At 43.0% G+C, this 22,624-nt stretch overlaps 1 long non-coding RNA gene across 1 annotated transcript in view; it reads left to right on the forward strand.

Annotated features, from left to right (window-relative positions):
- Positions 1-22,624, forward strand: part of LOC143693681 (uncharacterized) — a 52,928-nt gene that overhangs the window by 13,390 nt on the left and 16,914 nt on the right. The gene's annotated exons all lie outside the window — the stretch shown is intronic.

Genomic DNA, 22,624 nt, shown 5'->3' on the forward strand with positions numbered 1-22,624 from the left:
TTCTCAACTGAAGTTTTGAAATGACTTGATCTTACTTTATTTCCCATGTTTTAGTCAGCGAGTCAGCAAGGACACGAGCATCCTGCATATCCTGGAGTGTATGCAAAATAATAGGCTCAAAGCACACTAATGACTGCCAGTTCACGCTGTCTGCGGAGGATTACTAAGGATTACATGTAATTATCTGAAATTGCACACTGGTTTTTGGCAATTTTTTTAAAAAGTGGAATTGATAGGGCTTCTAGTTTCCTGCTAAGATTTTACTTTTATATTTTGCATTTAATATTTTCTCTTTTATGAAAAGAAAACGCTGTAGTAAATGAAAGAGTTCCTGAAAGTCACTTAGGGATTAAATATATATAAATCTCAAAGCTGAATACAGAACTCAGTCACAATACCACTAATTTATTTGAAATTTTACAGAATGTTGTACAAAATACACTTAAAATGTCACTGATGAGACCATGGACCAGATTTTGATTTTCATTTCTGGTTTCTGGAAATCTGTGTAGGAAGCAGTGTAACAAAATTAATTGTAAGAATTTATGGAAGAAGAAGGTGACATTTATTTTGAAAAGTTTCTAAGTGATTTCACATACTCATAATGTCACACTCCCATCTTTTCAAGTTGGGGATTCTATCTAGCAGTTGAGCCAGTACCATTTCTGTACCCAGCTACTGAGTCCACATCACATCTCTTGTGATAGGTTTGTGATCAGAAACTAGTTTTTCTTTTAGTCTCTATATTTTTTAGTCTCTATATTTTTTAGCAGTTACTTATGTTCTTTTGCATTAGAACTGAGCTTATCTAAGCCTCCATAAATATTAGTCAAGGTTGCCAGTCACTGTCTCTTTTTCTCTGTTTGGAACACAAAAGTCTTTATGGTTCCAGCCTGTCTCCCTTTTGGTCAAAGAGAAGAAATAATTGTGTGTGTGATGTGCTGTAGCTTTGTTTTCAACCTCCTGTTGTCACAGTACAAACAGATTCTTCTGCCAACAAGTTCCCTGTGCTCTGGCCTTATAGACTTGCAGGCTTTCCAGCTTTGGAAGAAACAATGCATTTTTCAAATTTATTGCTAGAGCAGTGGGTTTTGTTAACTACATGCCACTGTCTAAACCCTTGTTTTGCTTTTTCTTCCAATATTTACATATATACATTTCCCTTTACAACTCATATCAATCTTTGCTTATCAATGTTTAAAAAATAAGGGGAGATTATTACAGCCATTTCTAGGTTGTATATTCTGATAAAATATTCTGATTTTGCTCTGCAAGCAGACATGTTGGGATCCAGATGTAATTCCACAAATTCAGGCCAGATTTAGACAGGGAAGGGAAGTTTATTTGAAGGGACAGGCCCTTAATATTCCTGTTAAGGTTCTCTTCCTTCTCTTCCTCTTTTGGCCCTAAGGATATTGCTGTTTATGTGTAGAGTTTTAAGAGAGATTCTCAGTAAAAAGGTTCAGCTTTAAATGTTAATGGTGGCCCGATCCTGTCCTGGATACTGTTATCAGACATGCTTCACCACAAATTAAAAATTCTGTAGTTAAAACAAGAAAACAGAAAAAAAAAACCCATGAGGGAAAAATAAAAAACTAAGAAGAAAATGCTATACATGAGACAGGGCAAACCCAAGATGCTTTTAGTCTGCTGCAAACACTTCACACCAGTCCATCTCATACTAACGCAGTGGCAAAATGGAATGGAGATTCACCAGGTCTAGGTGTAGGTTCAAAGAGCAGAGGCTGTACAGCCAGCAGGTGACTCTTGCTAATCCTGAAAAGGCTGTGCTGGGATAAGAGACAGATTCTGTTATTTAAAAATCCTTGGACCATATTTATTCCCAGGGTTTTAGTTGCTGTGTGGAACGGCCACTCAGGCTTACTGTGGCACATGGTGCATGTGGCATTTCAGGTTACTGTATGAATAAAAGTTATTTGCTTGTGTTCAGTTTTCTTGTGGTCCATCAAGAAATGGACCTTGTATTTTTGCCAGAGAAGGCCTCTAGCAGTTTCTTTTAGTCATTGGGTTTATTTCTCTACATTTTACAAAATTTGCTGTGTCTGAATTAAAAGGCTTCCGTAATTACAATGCCCAATTTTTCAGCCTATATGGAAAGCTTTATTTAAATTTTTTGTCACTACTAATGAGTGATCTGAGATGATGACTGGTACATTCTAATTATATTTCCCAGTCTAGGGAATCACCATAATTAGACTTTGCAATATAATTCTTGTCACTTTACCATGAATCCAAAATTCTTAGTAGAATGTTATTATCACAGGTTCCAAAAATTCATCAAAAATCCCATCTCTGCACCCATCTTACACCTTCATTAACAAATCTAATTAGCAGGACAGTTATGGGAAAGGAAGAGGAAAGAAAGCTTTAGCTCAGTATCAGTCAACTAAGTATTTGACAGACTTAATGAAAATCTGTATAAGAGGATTCACAAAGCAAGAGCACTGAGTGAAAATGGACACAATATTCAGAGGAGGATTTGAAACCATTGAGCATATTGTACAGGCAAGTAAGAAATGTTTCTGTTACATCGGATGTGCTAAGCAATGCTTCTGATAATGTAATGATTTCAGACCTGCTTGAAGCTCACCTGGTGATACCAAAGTTTTCAAAAGAATCAAAAATATGTCCTGGTTTCTTATCTAAAAGTGTCATGACTTCTTATCTTCACTCTTTGGTAAAGTCATAAAGCCTGCTTGGTCTCCTTTATGTAACTTTCATCTGAAGACTATGCAAATATTATTGGTCAAGGTAAAAGCTTAGAAATATAATTTCTTTCTAAAACTTTGTCCTAAAATAAGACTTTCAAATACTAAAGAGGAAGTTAAATAGAAAAGTCCCTTTGATTTCCTTTGGGAACTGATTGTGCCCTTGAAAAACTTCCACTGAGAATCAGTCAAAATTGGAGAACATCCCAGAGTATCATCTCTCTAAAATGCTTTGGCTGCCCTATATCAGAGGATGAGGCCATTAGGGTGTAAATATGTTATGTGTAAAGAAAAGGATAGAATTAGTTTTTGAGTTCATCCAAAACTGTAAAGGCTGGTGCTGACTGAAGGGGAAAAAATGTATCAATTTTATTATTTATTAGGACTGTATTTAACTAAAAATTATGTATGAGTTTGGTAAGAGTGCACGTTGAATGGGTTCATCCAAACAAGCAGCATTTGAGGCAGACAAAATTTAATATTTCAAAATGTCCATATTGTTCCAGCTTTGTCAGCTGGTCTAAATTCATATTGTTCCACTGAAATCTAAGGGGTTACTCCTGTTCATCCCTGCTGAGCACTTGGACAATTAAGTATCTGAAATCTGGGTAGTCATGTCAGATGTCAAGGAAGATGCCAGTTTGAATGAAAACATAGAGTTAGTGAAATCCTCCACATCCTCCACATGCTGTTAAAGAGTGGGCTGCCAAAAGGTTAAATCAATGCACTTGATAAAAAAAAAAGAAAAAAAATATAAAGCACTTCACAGTTCAACACTCAAGGAGTTAAAAGCGAATCAAGAGCTCATGAAAGGTCTAAATGCTAAGGTTGAGGAAATGCCAGAGAGAGGTACTTGGGAAGTTGCTCCTGTTGCAGGACTACCAAGGGGCTGATTACGTTTTCCACAGTCTCCACTTCCTCAGATGGTTTGTAACCTCTATTAAATCTAAAACCTTAAAATGTATCAAAGGTCAAAACAGTTCAGGACAGATGCCTTCAGGATTTAAGAGTGACAGTTTATAAAGGGAATATAGTGCTAAACTCAGGTCTGAACCACAGTACACTAAGCACTTCAATCTGCTTGGATTACAAAGAATTTTTGGGATTTGGTTGGATAGGAAATTTATACCTATGGAAGATGATGACTGTCCTATCAGTAGTGTTGAGAACATTCATCACACTTTTTAGAGGGCACTTTAGATAGCAGTGTCTCATGAACCTCTTCAAGCCAGGTAAAAATCCACCACCACCAAAAAAAAAAAAGCCCAAAAAGCCTGTGGGAGAGCTGCCTTCAAATGGAGAAGTTAAGAATGAGAATGGCTTAAAATCCAGATTAGAGAGGATCAGCAGCTGCTGTCAGGGTGCCGCAGTAGATGAACACAGACCCGTAAACAAGAAGTGAATTGTTAACACGTCTGAGAGCAGCAAGTGACAGAAATAATTCCACTCCAACGTGTGCTTGTGAGGATTCTGCTGCACCCTGTTGCTTTACAGGAGGTAGATGTGTGAGAACCAAGGGCTAATTAGGGAAAACAGATTAGCCTTTTAAGTTGGCCACCTGGTATCCACCCAGTTCCTGCACAGCTATGAACCCATGCTGCTCATTGTAAGAAATGTGTAGAATTTTTTTTTGTTTTGTTTTATTTTACTTCCTATTTTTTTTTCCCAAAAATACCATCTCAAAACTAAGCTTCACTAGGACTGTCAGATTAAAATCATGTCAAAATCTAATTAATCAAGGCAGACTCAATATAAAATTAAAATTAAAACATTAGATTAATTATAAAGTATGATTAATCTTTATAAATTTTAAGAAGTTTGCCATCTTCTTGGGTATTAGTTCTAATTAGATAATTTGGTCAAGTCAATCAATACAATAATTTGAATGTTTAATGTTGAATCCAAATTAATATCTAATTCTTAAGCCAAAATTTCAAGAGAAATACAAAAGTTTCTTACTTAAAATTCTACTCTTGTATGAAAGCTGTTTCCTGCCTAAGAGAAGATACTGACTTAAAGTTCAATAATCACCACTGGTAAGAAATTATGGAGGGAAACTTTAATCTTGGTAGGGCTTTAAGTGAAGAAAATAGAGCTTAGTTTTATGGTTCATTTTGAGAGACAAATTCTAAGCAAGATTAAATCTAAAACTGTTGGGTTTTGTGCTTTCTCCAATATAAAAATTAAAGACGTCTATGAATGTGCCTTCAGAAACAATGATTGGAATTTCAAGCCAGATACTTAGCATTTATTAACATCCTGCAAAATGGAAAATAAGCTCAAATTTATGATTAGTAGACTGACATTAAACTGTTCTGAAAGAGCATTTTATGTTGATCTTTCTCTTTTGAAGCTGTCAAATACTTTATCTCTGGGAACAGGACTATTGAACATAGTAACAACTGCAATTTTTCACTGCTCAATGTCTGATAGAAAATATGTCTAATAATGCAATGCAATACTTGCAAAAATTTGGGTTATGGAAATTAATTTACTAATAAAAGTGTCATTTAAAAATGAAAAATAAATACTTTTTATTACTTAGCTATTTCAATGTTCCAATATTTATATTTTCAATTTTTATGTGATATTAGATGTCAGTTTGACCAAAGTTTATAAATTTACTTTTCTCATACCCTGCAAAATATTTTATTTTGCATTCTTGGGAGTGAGACTACAAATTTCCTGTTTATCAAAAACTCTGTCTCAGCTTTAATTTGACATTTGGAACTACTTGAATTATTTCAGGAGGAAAAAAGAAGTATTTTGGTGTTTGTTGTTGTTGGTTTTGGTATGTTTTGTTTTGTTGTTTTGGTTATTTTAGGGCTAAAATTATGAAGAGCAGCTACTTTGTATTTGAAACCTAAAAAACAACTTTCTAGTGCATTGACCCTATCCCAGAACTAATGTTGTGGAGACAAATAGCACAAGACACTTAAGATGTGTTTTCAGAATCTGAAAATACAAGGCAGGTTCTGAAGTCTAGTCATTTGTATATTTGAGACTGTGTGTATGTTTGTGTTCACCCAGACGTGCATATATATAAAATATATTTATTTATTTTTTATTTGTTTGTTTGTTTGTTTCCTTATGATACAAAAGACTTTGAAAGTAGTGGAACTCTTCATGTTTTCATATCCTAATTTGAAAATTTAGTATAGATTTCCTTATAGATCTCTTAGGCACTACTACAAAAATCTCATAAGCTGTTTTTAGTATATCCAAATTTCTTTCATGGTGTTGTTCCAGTTGCTTCCTTATTCTACTGAAGTATTGAAAGAAAAAGGAATAAAATTCCTTCAGTCAAGATAAAGGGAATATTAGCAATGATAAATAAGATGTCTTGTATGTAACCAACAGACATTCCTTCCTACCCCTTTCATCATAAGCCAGAGAAATAAAAGGCAGCTCCCCAGTAAACTCTGGGAAAGGTTAACGAGTCTGCCTTCAGTGAGTCATGGGAGGGAGTAGAGAGTGGCTTTCTCTGTGAAGGATCACTCAGAGAAAATGCCTTGCTGCTCCGACTAACTTCTTTTAAAATGAGCAGGCAGAAGTTCAAACCCCTGCACTAAATACAGTAGTGGTGCTACCACATGCAGCAAGAGAAAATCTGTCAGCCAGCCATAACATTAAGCCTAAAATATTCTACCTCTAATTTAACTTCAGAATTTAATGCCATCACTCAAGGAATAATCACTTACAATTAGTAACTAAATTGAATGGTGTTTTCTACAACTTTTGATTCATATTGTGATGTGTAGGTAATTTTATTTGGATCAGTCTTTATAACTTGATTTAAGACTTTGATTATGGAAATATTATTTGCCCTCCATTTCCCCTTTAAAAATGTACTGCGTTCCCTTGTTCCTTGGAAGCTTTATTTTCTTGGTAATAGAATTTAATCTGAGGTAATGACACATAAATTCTACCTGAGTACTTAATTCCATGTTTAATTCCCTTTTTTTTTGGTTTAACTTTTTAAAAATAGTCTATGAACCTATAGTAGAACTGAACTTAGCCCAAAATATAAAAAAGTGTTTATTCTTCAATGTTCTTCTGAAAGCAAGTGGCTTTAATCATAGTAATTCCAAGTTCATTGGTAAAGTGCATTGCTTCTTGAGGAGCTCACTACAGATGTTTAGCAGGATTGTGTTTGTCTTTATCCTTTGCTCGCGTGAGGAGGTCACCACAGAAAAGTTATTGTAGGGAAAATGGAATTCTTAAGATTCTTTGTTTGGGAATGTGGAGCAGTGGCCGGTGAAAAGTGAAACGCCCAGGCTAGATAAGTGTCCAGCCAACCTCCAGCCAGTAAGGCACTTCCCCAACCCGGAGTCAGGGCTTTGTGCCCAAGGCGATGTCAAGCCTTGCGGACGTGTGGCCGCAGTAAAGAGCTCCGAAGTCGCAGGATGAAATGAAGAGGCGACCCTCAGTTTCTTCGGGGGGGTGGTTTTATTGGTAGGGAAAAGTGCAGGTTCGGTGGAAGAAGCTGAGAGCCCCGAGGCAGGGAAAAAGCCTCGGTTTTACAGAGGGTGGGAGGGGTGAAAGATAGCAAATCAGAGAGGGATACATTAAGGATTGGCATGATCGGAGAACCCATCAAACACAGTTGCGGGAGGGACCCTGGCCCCTAACCCAATCACTCGACACCCTGGCCCGAACTCTCTAGAAAAAGAGGCAGGGGTGTCGAGTGACAGGCAGGCTGCCAGGGGTGGGGAACAAGAAAGATACATTTGGTAACCAAGACAACTGGGGAGGGGTTTGGGGATTGACACAAACTGGTAACAGGGCAGGACTTTCTGAGAGAACAATGGAGGGAAAACTGAACAAGCATAAAACACACCACAACATCTCCCCCTTTTTCGTTTAAAAATAAAAGAACTGTAAGGGCAAACACCGTTCAAGTAAACTTAAAAGGGTGGAAAGTATAATCTTCAGGATGGACTCGGCCCAGCTTGACAGGCCCCATCTTTGAAAGAGGTCCCCCAGCCAGTCTGATGTCTGTTGTTTTATTTGGTGGACAAGGCCTTGCATTTTATCTATGGCCACCCTCGCGTCCTCGGCCCGAGATGACAAATTAAGGCAGCAGAGGCCCTCAAACTCCTCGCAGCGGTGGTGATGCAGTAAAAGCAAGAAGTCAATTGCCGCGCGATTTTGGAGGGTCGCCTTCCTTGTAATTTCCTCGTCTGTGAGGAGGTCTGATAGCGTCGCTGACGTTAAATTGGCTTGCTTAGCTACCCAACACTCCAGGTGGGCCAATTCACCTAGAGACTTGGCCACAGACACCCAGGGCAAAAGCAGGGTGAGGGCTACAGTTTTTGGTTTCGACCAATGTTCAATTTGGGAGTCACAATCCGGGTCGAGATCTTTGAGATCTCTTTTGGAGCGGGCCGAATTCGGTTGTGCTCTTTTCATTTTCCAGTCGCGAATTTGGGTAATGTTGGGTGTAAGCAGCGACAGCCGCCCAAAAGTGCAGATACCTCCGGCCAGACGAGCGGGGATGCCAGCCCAAGCTCGGTCTCCGCAAATGAAAAAGATACTTCGGGGCAGGGACAGCGGTTGGCTACCCAGGGTGGAAGCAAGTGGCATCTCGATGGTCATTTGACACCACTGGGCAGCTTTGTACTCGGGCTTTGATGGTTTGATCCACAAGTACCTGCTGTCCCAAGGGTTAGGGGCGAACTGAAACCAAATACAAAGGGAAGCATTGGCTGAGCCGAGCAAATCAAGCTCTGGAGGTTCAGAGCTCAAAGGGACCAGCCCCTCGACTCCTTCTCCCCAGGCATTTTGTGCATTGATTTTTAGAGGAGGGGTCTTGGATAAGAGGGAGGTGAGGGAAGTATTGAAAGGGGAGGGAAATTCATTAAGGGAGAGAGGGATCCCCACAAGGCATGACGACATCGGGTCCTCTGCTGAGCCCATATCTAAACATATGTGTTCTTGGCCGAGGGCACTCGCGAGGGTGCGCCAAACGTTGGCCTTGGGCTGAGGGACGATCCATGGGCCCACTGATGGCATCAGGGTCCAGATGAGGACGGCTGTCAAGCGGGCTAAGATGTAGACACGTTCCATTGGGGGAAAACTAAAAACAAACAAGAGACAGACATAAGGAATGACTCTGAATCAGGTCCTGCCCGGGGCAGGGAGAGGGTTAAACTGGGAGTGGCTCCATCCCTGGGAGCTTCCGCCGCCGCCGCCAACATGCCTCCGTGACCTGTTCTACGTTTTCTGCTCTCAGAGTCTTCCCAGGGCGGAAGGGCTTGACCCACTTAGCGGGGATCCATCTCGGACCTGAGGGGGTGGACACGCAAGCGTATCCCCTTCCCCAAGTCACTAGATCGAAAGGCCCCTCCGTTTTCCAGGTCTCCGGATCCTTAATCAGGACAGGAGGCCTGGCCCTGGCCTGCAGCTGCTCATGTCTCCCGAAATGTCGCACAATAGGCGGATTGAGATTTTCGAAAGAACAGTTTAGGAAGTTAATGGTAAAAAGCGCCTTCGCGAGACGGATATGGGGGGACTCCACCTTCACAGCCACTCGCTGTTGTTCTAAAACTCTCTTTAGGCTCTGGTGGGTCCTCTCCACCACGGCTTGGCCTGTCGGGGAATAGGGGATGCCGGTCTTATGCTCTATTCCCCATTGTTGCAGGAAGCTTCGCAGCTCCCTGGATTTATACGCCGGGCCATTGTCTGTTTTCAGGACCTTGGGGATGCCCAGGACAGCGAACGCTTGAACTAGGTGTTTTTCACAATCTGCTGCCTTTTCCCCTGTGTGGGCAGAGGCATAGACTGCGCCGGAGAAGGTATCCACCGAGACATGTACGAATTGCAGACGGCCAAAGGCAGGGATGTGGGTAACATCCATCTGCCACACTTCGCAACTAGATAGACTTCTGGGGTTAGCTCCCAAGGGTATTGTTGGGAGCTGGTGGGACTGGCATTGAGGACATGTAGCCACGATCGCCTTGGCCTGTTCGCGTGTAAGATGGAATTGTCGAACAAGGCCAGGGGCGTTCTGATGAAATTGCTGGTGGCTGATCTTGGCCTGACTGAACAGATCAGGGAGTGGGGCAGCTTGAACAGGAGCGGCAAGGGCATCAGCACACCTATTGCCTTCCGCAATAAACCCAGGCAAATCGGTATGTGACCTGACATGCATCACATAAAAGGGTTGCTCTCGGTGGGAGACTAAGTTCACAAGCTTAGAGAGCAAGTTAAACAAAGGGATGTTTGATACCTCCTGTAAAATTGCATTTTCGGCTCTGGAAACTACACCCGCGACATAGGCTGAATCAGTGACCAAATTGAATGGTTCAGAGAACCTCTCAAAGGCTCTGACGACTGCGTCTAACTCAGCAACTTGAGGTGAACCTTCCACTTCTGTGACATCTGCCTCCCACCGCTGAGTCTGAGGATCCTTCCAAGTCATCACTGACTTGTGGGATGCTCCAGATGCGTCTGTAAAAACTGTCAAAGCCTTCAGAGGAGTTCTACTCTGAACTGATTTTAGAGACAATGTGAATTCCTGATTGAATAATTTGTGGGCCGGCCGATCTACTGCGATTTGGCCGGTGTAGCTGTCCAAAGCCAGTTGAAGCATCTCATTTGTTTCCAGAAGGTTATCAATCATCTTTCTTTTTAGATAGCCTGAATCGAATTTTAAAGGAATGTGGATGCAGTCAAAGTCACAACCTGCCAACTCTCTGATCCGCGATCTAGCCTTTCTGATCAATTCTGCCACCAGCTCGGCTGGCTGCGTCATCCTTTTGGACCTGTGATGGCTGAGGAACACCCACTCTATGATTAAGAGGGGATCCCCCGAGCCCCGGTCCTTGCCCTTGATGGAATCGTCCCACTGGAAAATCACCCCATGGAGGTGTGGCAGCTTACCTAGAACAATGAATTTAAATGGCAGGCCCGGGTGATATCTGTGGGCCTGCCTGGCCGAGATGGAGTTTTGGATCTTCTCCAGCGCTGTCTGGGCCTCTGGGGTAAGGGACCTTGGAGAACTAAGCTCTTCTCCCCCTCTCAATAAATTGAAAAGGGGGGCTAGGTCTTCTGTTGGAATGCCTAGCCAAGGCCTTACCCAATTCAAGGACCCACACAGCTGGTGGACATCTGCCAGGTTTTTGATGTTAGTTTTAATAGCCAATTTTTGCGGAACAATGGTCCGCTTCGTTATTTCCAGGCCCAGGTACTTCCAGGGTGGCATCTGTTGAATCTTATCTTGCTGGAGCTCGAACCCTGCAACAACCAATGCATCGATTGTCAGGTCAAGCGCGTGGGTAAGTAGGTCGTTGGTCGGAGCGCACACTAGGATGTCATCCATATAATGGTAAATGATGGTGTCTTTGGTGGCTGCACGTACTGGGGACAGCAAGGAGGCGACGTACCATTGGCAGATCATTGGGCTGGCCTTCAGGCCTTGCGGAAGGACTCGCCAATGATAGCGCTTGCTTGGGGCTTCACGGTTGATGGCAGGAACCGTGAAGGCGAAACGCGGAGCATCGTCCGGGTGTAAGGGAATTTGGAAAAAGCAATCTTTTATGTCAATTACGACCAAATTCCAATTTTGGGGGAGCATCGTTGGGGACGGCATCCCTGGTTGGAGAGGCCCCATATCTTCAATGATGTTGTTAATTTGGCGGAGGTCGTGAAGGAGCCGCCACTTATCTTTGTTGGGCTTTTTGATAACGAACACTGGGGAGTTCCACTCTGACATGGTCTCCACCAGGTTGCCCTTGAGTAGCTGCTCCTTAACAAGCTCATTGAGCGCCGCTAATTTTTGCTTGTTGAGCGGCCACTGCACTACCTGTACTGGTTTATCAGATTTCCAATTCAGTTTCCAGGTAGGGCGCTCATCAGTGACCGCTGCCCGAAAAACCTGGGGAGCTGCTGGGAGGTCAATTCGGGCTCCCCACTGGGCCAAGAGGTCTCTCCCCCACAGGGGTTCCGTGTAATCTAATACGAATGGGCGCACTGAAGCCAATTGCCCATCCGGCCCCGTAATTTGTACAACGCTCTTTGATTGACGTGCCAATTGTAAACCCCCGACACCTCGGACGTGGCCAGGCGCGTTTTGCAATTCCCAATGTGACGGCCATTCCCGGGAAGGAATGATCGTTATATCTGCTCCTGTGTCCAACAAGCCTTTAAGAGGCTTGCCCTCTCCCCCTTTCGAGATGTGACAGGTGACATGAGGCCTTTCCCGCCCCAGGACCTGGGCCCAAGCTACTGTTGGATTTTGGAGTTCAGCCGGAGGAAACCCCAGGGCACAAGTCATTTCGGGAACAGGGATCGCTTGCGCGATCACCTGTCCCTTGGGCAGGAAAGTGGGGGGTTGGACACAGTGCAGCCCCACGGCGAACAGTCCCGGGTCAGATGGCAGAAGACCTGGAATTATGTTCACCTCTAAAGGTGTGTGCTTAGTGTCTCCGACAACGACGTACTTACACCTTATCCGCCCCCAGTTTCCTGGGCATTCCGGGCTGACTGACACGAGTTGAAAATCGGAGTTCTTAAGATGTAGTGGCTCCGTCAGCTGCAGCCGGAAGGGTCTGAAAGCAGAAAAGGTAGTTAGCACGGGTCTAGGTTGGAGACATGCAACATGTGACAAGTCCGGTGAGAATATGTCTTGTTTGGCAGGCGGCGGTCCCTGAGATCTCCCCTCCCTGCGTGGTGTTAGTTGTCCCGCCCTATTTTTATCATGGCGCAGGGGGGAACTGCGCTCAGATGTTAGTTTTTTGTCTGGGTTTTCCCCAGGAGTCCCTGCCCCCTTTTGAATTCATAAAATTCCCGCCGCAGCGGGCAGTCGGGCATCCAATGCCCGAGCTTTCCGCACAGATGGCAGGGTGATTTGGCGGCGGAAGGACCGGGAGCAGGCGAGCGGCAGGTGGCTTCAGAGAAGGTGTTTTCAGGCGCCTCTTCTGCGGCGCTGACTCGGGGTGGCAGCTGTTTTCTCTTCTCTCCCTCCCTAGATGGCATGATTAGGACTTTCCGGGTGCAGACCTCGAGCATATCGTGCAGCGAGGGGGGTGGGTGCATCGGGAGGCTGAGGATGGCATCCCTACACGCAGAGTTTGCATTCGTGGATGCTACTTCCTTCAGGATATGTTCCCGGGCAACCTCGTCCGCCACTTGCTGCTCGACAGCTTTTCGAAGACGCTCGACAAAATCGAGGAAAGATTCCTCGGCGCCCTGAAAGATTCTGGAAAAAGAAAGGAGAGGAGCCGCCCCCGGCAGCGCCAGGAACGCCTTCTCGGCTGCCCGCGCTGACTCCCGGAGTGCTTCCTGGGGGATGGCACTCGCCTGCAAGTACCCATCTGCCCAGTTGCCGGTCCCAAGGAGTTGATCGATGGCCAGGACATTGCCCGTTAGGTCCAGCCCCGTGTGGGGCCGTTCCCACAGGCTCGGGAGGGCCTCCGTCACTCCCCTCTTCCAGGCTGCCTCCCACATAGCCCGCTCGGTGGGATTGAGCAGGCACGTGAAGAGGCGCCGGATATCATAGGGGGTGACATCAGCTTCGGTAAGTGTTGCCTGCAACACTCCCCGAAAGTATTCGCTGTCCCGGCCGTAATCTTTCTGTGCCTTGCACAGCTCTTTGATTTGTGAATGGTGTAAGGGGACCCACTGGCGACGCACCCCACCATCTCCTTCTGGATGGTAAACAACCGGGGCTGCGGATGGTATCGCAGCAGACCCCGGTTCCCGGTTTCCAACTGCCCCCCCCACCCCGGAACCCAAAGCGCGGGAGCCGGCAGGGAGAGCGTGGGAACCGCGAGAGGAGGAGGTAGGGGCGTGGCTGGGAACTTGAGCAGGGCGATCCGATATCGAGGGACCCTCCCAGGAGGCGGAGACAAGGGGTGGAACTTTTTGACTGGCAGGGGGTGGAAAGATGGGAGGTGGTATGGGAGGGACCGAGGGAGGAGCCATAGGCGGGGACGTGGGAGGAGAAAGGGGAGGGACTACTGAAGAGGAGGTTTCTGGAAAGGAGGAGGGACCAGGAGGGGGGAAGGACGAGGGGGTAGAACATTGGGAGTGGCCGACTGGCAGGAAGGGGTTGGGACTTGGGAAGAAGGGATTCTGGGGAGAAGAAGAGGGCTTTCCCGCCATTTCAGCCATGTGGTCGCCTCCATCTTGGGCCCCATAGGAGTCATTTTGGGGAAATGGAGGCGACTGGGAGCAAACTGGGGACTTAGAAATTAGGGTTTTGGATTTTGGGGTTTTAGAAACTGAGGACCTGGGGGCGGGAACAGGAGAGGTAGGGGAAGACGAGGAGCCCCTAAGAGACTGGCCAGGACTCTTAGGGCGGGGGGGCCGAGGATTTTGAAGGGGGCCAGGGGACAAATGTTCACCCTGCGCGGGGCTGGAGCGCGCTGCACCCTTCAGAATCCCGGTTTTACGTTTATGGGGACGGGAAGAAGGGTTAGGAGTAGAGGGAGAGGCGGGAGAACTGGGGCACGAACTAAAACTGACCGAAGGTTTTTCTGAGTTTCCTCCTGCTTTCAAGATAGATCGAATTTGTGAAATCCAAAAAGCTAACGGAGAAAGCGAGGTGTCTCCTGATCTAATCAAGTTTGATAACTTGGCATTTGCCCTCTGCCAAAAGGCAGGATCTTTAATTTGATCGGGGGAGACTTCGGGAAACTCAGAAAAAAGCCATCGGATTAATTTTTTAACTTCCTTTTTATCAACGGAACAACCCCCCCCAACTAGGATACCCACAACTTGGTAAAACAGCCCCTTCTGAGCTGCCGAGAGCGAAAACTTTGCACCCATCGCTCGATGTTATAAGTGGCAGCTGCGGTAAAGCCCCCCCCGTTCCAGTAAACGCGAAAGAAAAAAAAATAAGGGTGCCCACCCCCGGCCCCTGTCTAGAGAAAAAGAAGGGTGGTGACGAAACACCAATAGAGGGGAAGGCGACAGGGAGAGTAGCAGAATACTCACGAAGTCCGGAGGCGACAAACGAAAAGCTGGAACGAGGGGTTTCCTGCGACAGGACGACTCCCAGGTGCAAGGAGCTGCCGTCCAGGGTCCCCGGGGAGCGCTACCTCGCGCACAAGGTCTGCTCGACCACAGGGTAGTTCCGCGACCGCTGGGATTCTTGAAATCCCGTCCGTGGGGTCCACGAATCCGAAAAAAGGGGGGGCCCCGCGCCGGGCGCCAAAACTGGAGCAGTGGCCGGTGAAAAGTGAAACGCCCAGGCTAGATAAGTGTCCAGCCAACCTCCAGCCAGTAAGGCACTTCCCCAACCCGGAGTCAGGGCTTTGTGCCCAAGGCGATGTCAAGCCTTGCGGACGTGTGGCCGCAGTAAAGAGCTCCGAAGTCGCAGGATGAAATGAAGAGGCGACCCTCAGTTTCTTCGGGGGGGTGGTTTTATTGGTAGGGAAACGTGCAGGTTCGGTGGAAGAAGCTGAGAGCCCCGAGGCAGGGAAAAAGCCTCGGTTTTACAGAGGGTGGGAGGGGTGAAAGATAGCAAATCAGAGAGGGATACATTAAGGATTGGCATGATCGGAGAACCCATCAAACACAGTTGCGGGAGGGACCCTGGCCCCTAACCCAATCACTCGACACCCTGGCCCGAACTCTCTAGAAAAAGAGGCAGGGGTGTCGAGTGACAGGCAGGCTGCCAGGGGTGGGGAACAAGAAAGATACATTTGGTAACCAAGACAACTGGGGAGGGGTTTGGGGATTGACACAAACTGGTAACAGGGCAGGACTTTCTGAGAGAACAATGGAGGGAAAACTGAACAAGCATAAAACACACCACAACAGGAATGCACAGTTCTAGCTCATTTTTCTGTTCATATGAAACTGCTGATATAAAGCAGATCTAAGTGTTTTGTCTAGTATGGAGAGTTACAGTGAAGACAAGCTCTTTTTCCCAAGGCAACACCAGCTCATATTTGTCAGAGACATATGCAGCCATGCCTCCTTACACCAGGGCAGGAGACAGAGCTAGGATGTACAGAGCCATATTCTGGTGGGAACATCAACATTTTCTACATAACAAATAAGTGGAAAAAGAAAACATGGATTAAATAAATTGATGAAGCCATGCTTGGCTTTCTGGTAGGCAGAGAGCCTCATTGCTCCCTAAGGCACTGCTGTATGTCCACACCTACCTCTTGTCCCAAGCTTCCTATATTGTTATAAACTCCCTGGTAGATTTTTTGCTGCTTAAATGTGTTCTATGTCTATAGCAAAAGGATTCCTTGATCTTCACTGTGCTCCTGATTGTTCACATATGACAAAAAAATAACATTAGTAATAATAGTAAAAATTATAATGATAATAATAATAATGAGATACAGGTGTAATACAGGTGGATGAACTGCTGCCTCAGGCAGCAGGATAGTTGGATCACAGCAAAATCAAGGCTTTAAAAGAGGAATAGAAGGACTGAGCCATTTCAAGCAGGATTCTGCAGGAATTTCAAGGGATAGGGTTGATCTTCCAGAGTTGATGCTTCCTGGAATGGCACAGGCTCCCATAATTCCAGCACCAGGGGTTACTCTATGCCTGGCTCTTCTCTGAAGCCCATTCTGACTGCTGCTGCTGGGTGTGGAGGGGATACACACTGGTTTATTTAAAGAGAAGGATAAACTCTCAATTGGCCATACTCTGTCTCAATTTTTTCTTGGGTGAGCTGGCTATAGCTTTTCTTTTTAAGAGGAGACAGGCAAGTTTTTGAGTGTGACTGGAGAGTGGGCACAGCCCTCAAACAGCCCCCAGTCAGTTGGGCAATATAGCTGCTTGCTGAAGACAGTGCCTGTTCTGCCTTGCTGATGAGCCTGAAACCAGCTTTGCACAAAGAAAGGAAAAACCCAGGAATCCCTAAATTCAGTCAAGGTCAGTGCCTGACAGAAGGAGTCAGGTATTGCTAAAGCTGCTCAGGAAGTCTCTGAAGTGGTGGTGACTTCATCAGCTTTACTCTGTCCTTGAGAAACACCAGCATCCTACACAGAGAAAGGAAAATATATCTCCAACTGAAAATCTTGAGGGGTATGGTGAAGAGCTGGGTGTACAGGTTAAATCAAACCCAAACTATTTGCAATGGTGATAACATCAGAAACAAGGAGAGAATGCTCAAAATGAAATGGCAGTTAGATCAGAAAACATTAATGGAATTGCTAAAACAAGTCACTGTGTCAGGAAAAAAAAGTTAGGCTAAAAGAATTAAAATAGCACTCTTTGCAGTGCCAAAATAAATTATTTCAAGAAATTTCTAGATCTGTCATGAAAAACCTCAGCTCACAGACCCAGAATATATTATCAAGATTTGGAGAAACATGTAGGAGAATCCAGCTGAACTGCACAGCTTCAAATGAATTCAGGTGGAGATTCTATAACAAGAAAACGCAAACAAAAATAACGAAAAATTACTGAGGCAAAATTTAAAACACGGAACTGGAAAGTGCAAAGACCAGATGTCATCCATGGTTTGGGATTAATTGTTTTTCTCTGCTAAAGTCACTGTTTCTACATGTTTCATAGGAGGAAAAATCATTCAAAGGATGACACACAGCAGAAGAGCACCAGTACTGAAAAACAAAAGCAATCAAGTGTTTTGTAACCACAAATAAGTCATATGTCTCCCTTCCTTTGCCTTCCTCAGAAACTGCTAAAGCTGGTTTTATAATGTCAGATTTTGAACGGTGATTGACATTTTACACAGAATCCAAATGTAGACAAAGGAAAAGCAAAAGACAGGAAAGCTCTACGTCTGATTGACTTCTGATTTCAGAGATTGTTCTGTCCAAGTCAAGAAATTGTAGCTGCAGAATTTTCCAGCAAAATATTTGATTCAGCAGCCTCAGGACTGTTGTGACTGTTCCAGCTTTCACTTGGGCACCTATAATTTACCAGGGAGCAGCAAGAGCTACAAGATGTTTTTTCTTACAAGATTAGGCAATGTCTTTTTGGGAAATGTTGCCTTGTAAGATGTGATTTTGTCCTTAAACTGACCCCTGGAGCAAAACAGGAAACATAAATCTCGATATTCCTAGATTCATCTCAGCTTGTGGGCTTCCAAGTCTTTGTCAGGGTGTCTCATTGCATGTACATCCCTTTTTTCTGCAGAAAGAAAGTGTCTCATATTTCTCAGCCTCCTCAACTTCAGTCTTAAAGAAAAGAAGAAATTTAAAGTCAAAAGCAGGAAAGTTTGATCTAGAGATGCAAACGTTGAAACTCTTGATTAGACAGCCAAAAATAATGTTAGTAAAATGGGAAATTAAAACAGTAAAATGTGTTCCTTATTACCTTGTTCACACCAAAGATACCTGCTATTTAAGTTACCTGACATATATATGGGCTGAAAAAAAAGGCACAGTTCAGGTGGACATTCATCCACCTTCTAGATGCCAGCATTCAGAATAGGAACTAAAATAAGTTCAGCAACCAGTACATTTATGTCCTTTCTCAGTTTCTGCTTTTTTTTTTTTTTTCTGAACTCACTATGTTCAAGATTTTTCTTTCTCACTTCAGTTTTTATATGGATCAAACTGTAGCTGCACTGAGCTGCACTTCAGTACCTTATCAACCTTCATAGGCACTGCCACAGTTTCATTTTTTAACATGTGGATACTTTCCAATTTACATGTCTATCAGCAACATTTTCATGATGCTATAAGACATATATCTTAAAATTTATTACCTGAATAGATGTCTCATAAAATTTAAAGTCTCTAAGTTTGCCTTGAACTTTTTATAGAATCATAACATTATATTAATTGAACAACAACCTGATCCTCAGAAATGTTTTTTTTTTTTTCAATCATCTCTTCCAAAAATTTTGGAATGCAGGAGAATAGTATAAACAACCAGACCCAAAATTTTAGGGTGTTTGTTATCAGCACCACTGATATGAAAACCATATCAGAACTAAATAAAAGGCTACATCAGCCGCCTCATGACCTTGAAGTGGACACTAAATTATTTGGCAGAAACAGGCCTTTTCAGCTGCATCATAAAACTGGGCTTAGGAAAAACTGACAGCACTAAAGAGAATGACAGGCAATCAGGACATGTAGTCTTTTCCTTCATATAATATACCAGCTGAAGATCAGCTTTAGAGATGACAGGCAAAACCCTCTTAGATGGGCAAAAGTGTTAGGAAGCTGAGTGTGCTGCTAAATGATCCAGAAAAGACTGCTTAAAACTGTTCATTTCTTTTGGACTCACAAAGCCCAGCTCTTCACATAGATTTGCTAGCACATCATGTTTTGAACCAGCACACAAATGATAAAGATCAAATATAGTGCAAGATTATGTTTCTGAGTGGCACTGGCAGATTTAGGACAAAATATTGGGGTGGCAAAAACAAGCCTTCCCTGGGACCTACATGGCTAATGCTACCTTCCTGAAAAAGTGAGGTGTTGGGAATGCTGGCATGAAAGCGGGAAACACTGCAAGAAAATCTCACCAAGTGACCAGCTAAATTATTAAACTACACACTCCAGGAATAAGAACCCAAAACATAGCACCTGTAAGACATTGTGTAAGAGATTTGCCTGCCTGAACATAGTGGTCCTGTGTGCTTTTAGACAACCCACAATATTTTACCTCACTGATAGATGAAACTCCTAAGCTGCATTAGATGCTAGTGTTTAGACACCTTAATCTCCCTCACACCCCAACATGTAAACTTACCCCTGGTATGAACACCTGTCAGATAAGAAAAATAAATAAATTATTGAAATAAATTACTAAAATAAATAAAATTTTTTGAAAGGTCTTCTTCTGAGTATTGATCTTTAAAAATGGGGAAATAGTCAACCTTTAAAGAAAGCAAAGAGTTAGGATCATCTTCAGCTCATATCAAAAGTAACCATGCCATGGCTATTTCCATCAGAAATGAGCTTAAAAACTGGTGTTATTATGAAGAGATTTTCAATACTGGTAGATCTCACTCTCTCCTAAAGGTCCAGCTGTTTTGACATCTAGATAAAAAATTGCGCACGACAATGCTGGTGCATGAAGTTGTGATTTGGCATAATGGGGATTGTGGTGTAATAAAACTGCTCTGATTACACCTGAAACTTTTATTTGAAAGCTTAGGATATATGTCAGTTTATAACAAAGTGTCATAACTCCAATATTTAGAATGTGCTGACTACATTTAAATCTTAAATGTCTTTTCTTAGTGCTACTCATTCAAGCAAAACTGATTGATTTCAAAAGGTATTTTGGCTGAGTTAGAAGCTATGGACTCTGTAAATATGTAGCCCAACCAAGGTGAGGAGAGAGATTGCTATAGCAAACATAATTAAAATTTCAAAACAAAGATTAATTCAGCTAGTGAATTTTAACTTAGCCATAGCAGGAAAAATGAAACAAATCCTCTTTCTTGTATATGAGTTTACTCTCCACACAGTTAAATAACAGAGGTCATTCAACCAAGTGTCCCTGCTGCCAGTTACTGGAAAAGAAGAGGAGAAATCCTGTGAAATGAATTCTCAGAGGATAAAGTTTTTCATGAAAACAAAAATAAATTGAATTCAACCGTTTTCTAACTGCAACCTGCTAACCTTATAAAAATATATCAATGATGTTAAAAATAAAAAATGCAGCCAAGGGAAACAGCCAGATTCCTGAGGGAACAGACTGAAGTCTCACTGGTACTGGTTAGCCACTCACCTTTCTTATCCTGATAAGCAATTAAGATGCTATTCTGTTAAAGCCCAGTGCCAGTTACTCTTAGTTTGTCACAGCTTAGATGGATAAATGAGCATGGACTATTCTTTCAGTTGCCTGCCTTTTTTTATTAACTGCCTATGCACAGCAGGTTGGCAGATCTTGTGCAAGAGGTGTTAATTAAGGCCGTTTATTTCTCTTTTTTTTTTCCTACAGTAGAATTAGAATTCTCTACACTCTTTAACAGCCAAGCACTACAAAGAAGTACATATGCATACACACACTAAAGGAATTGGAAGTTTTGAGTATCAGTATGCTGCAGAAACATATGTTCTTAAATGTGGCTGACTGGGATAGCTTGCAAACCTCTGGGATTTTTTTTCCTCCATGATTTCATTCTGAGATAAAACACATTTTGTTTGTAAATTTTTTAATACCTATAGTTAGGGCCTAAATAGTGACTACCATGTGACAGTAAAAACATCAATAATGAAGATAGTTGTCCATTTCTCCCTACTATTGAATGTTTGTTTACACAAAATGAATAGGCCCAAAATGAGCAATACCCACATCACAGTGGCTTGGGGGTTAAACAGTCACCTGTCACTGAGAGGAAAAACAAAGCCAAAACCTGAACTACTTTCACTTACTTTTCAATAGAATATCACCATAACACCCTAGTATTTCTCTCTGTATGCTGTCCATGACTCACACCCACTAACCAACTGCCTTAGGAAAAAGCTTTCTCTTCAAAAATTTTGACAGAAGTAGTATGTTTGTGTTTGTGTGCAAAAATTTTAGTTATGATGAATATTCATCTCTAAGAAGAAAAAAACCCCAAACCCATCAAACAACACAGCTGAGAAAGAGACAGTTAGATGACATTTCTTAGGGGTTATCCTAACACTAGCTTATCTGGTTTAGTATTGAGCACAGATACATTTTATATCTCACTCATACCTTGACAGTAAAATAATTTCTGACTTTTATGAGCCCACCACTAGCTATAAGCAGGCTGCAGTTTTTTGTCATTCATAGGCAGAAATAAATGGTTTGGAACTTTCATCAGAGCTGAGAGCCAGACTCACCTAGCCAAGGACAGTGTGAGGGTTGTGTCAACAGAGATGACTCAGAAATTGTCACCACCATAACAAAAACTTTGATGGCACCATTTCCAACTGACAGCAGAGAACAGAATGAATTTTCAAGCCTCTGTTGCTCTCAGAAAAAAAGCTCTATTGAATCTTGCAGAGACAGCTGACAGGATTATTTTCCTGCAAATGTTTGCCCTGCCCACCTTCTGTTTCACATTTCTTTCTAAGGTAATAGAGCAAACAGCTGATGAGGGCAGGTTGGTGGTGGGAGAATGTCATGTGAATGGAATGGGTGAGAATCAGGGGGATTTGCCATTCTTTGCAAATCCCTGTTTATATTGCTTTTGCGCCAGCTGGAGTAAAGGTATGAAGAGAAGAAGGATGGTCCGAAGTGTTCTAGAAAGAAAACTATAAGAGTTGAAGTTACCTATCTGGCACTCTGTGCATGCCAGCAGTTCCTTATACACTGATGAATTTGGTTGTGAGGAGCTAAATGGCGTCAGAATTTGGGTAGAAGCCTGACAGAAACTGAGGTGCTATCTGCAAAGAGGAGATTGAGAGAGTCTGTAAAGTATTTTGTTGATAAACCAGGTTGTGTGGCCAGAGCATCTTGAACACAGTTTCTGCAAGCATTATGTAATGATACTTTAGAGGGACCCCTCTTATGTCTCTGTATTCATACTTCTCTGTAACTACCATAAAAATGGTTTTCTATTCTGATATATGTTTAATTAATTTATATTAGAGTCAAGGAGGAAAAATACTATTGACATACACACTGCAACTGAATCTGACATAAAATGATAATTCTGACATAAATTATTAATACTGCTTCTGATTTTAGGATTAATAAAACCTAATTTTTACTATGCTGACGACATTTTCTCTTTGGATGGTATGATTAGACTACATTCAAAACAATTAAAGCTTTGAGCATTGGAATTAGAAAAATTGCCTCTTTCAAATTTTCAGCCTATTTGAGAGTTTTAGAGACTGTTTTTTAATCGACATATTATAGAAGCAAAAGTGATCCACAGCTATACATTGAGCTTCCTCAGAGGCTTACATCATTTTGTTTAATTCACTTTTGCAAGGAAGTGGGTGTTATATGCATACTCTAAAAGAGCTTTTTGTTTTTTTCCCTAAGAGCTAGCTTCAAACATTGTGGAAGAC

The sequence above is a fragment of the Agelaius phoeniceus genome, chromosome 3, assembly GCF_051311805.1.
Source record: "Agelaius phoeniceus isolate bAgePho1 chromosome 3, bAgePho1.hap1, whole genome shotgun sequence".
NCBI classification, from domain to species: domain Eukaryota; kingdom Metazoa; phylum Chordata; class Aves; order Passeriformes; family Icteridae; genus Agelaius; species Agelaius phoeniceus.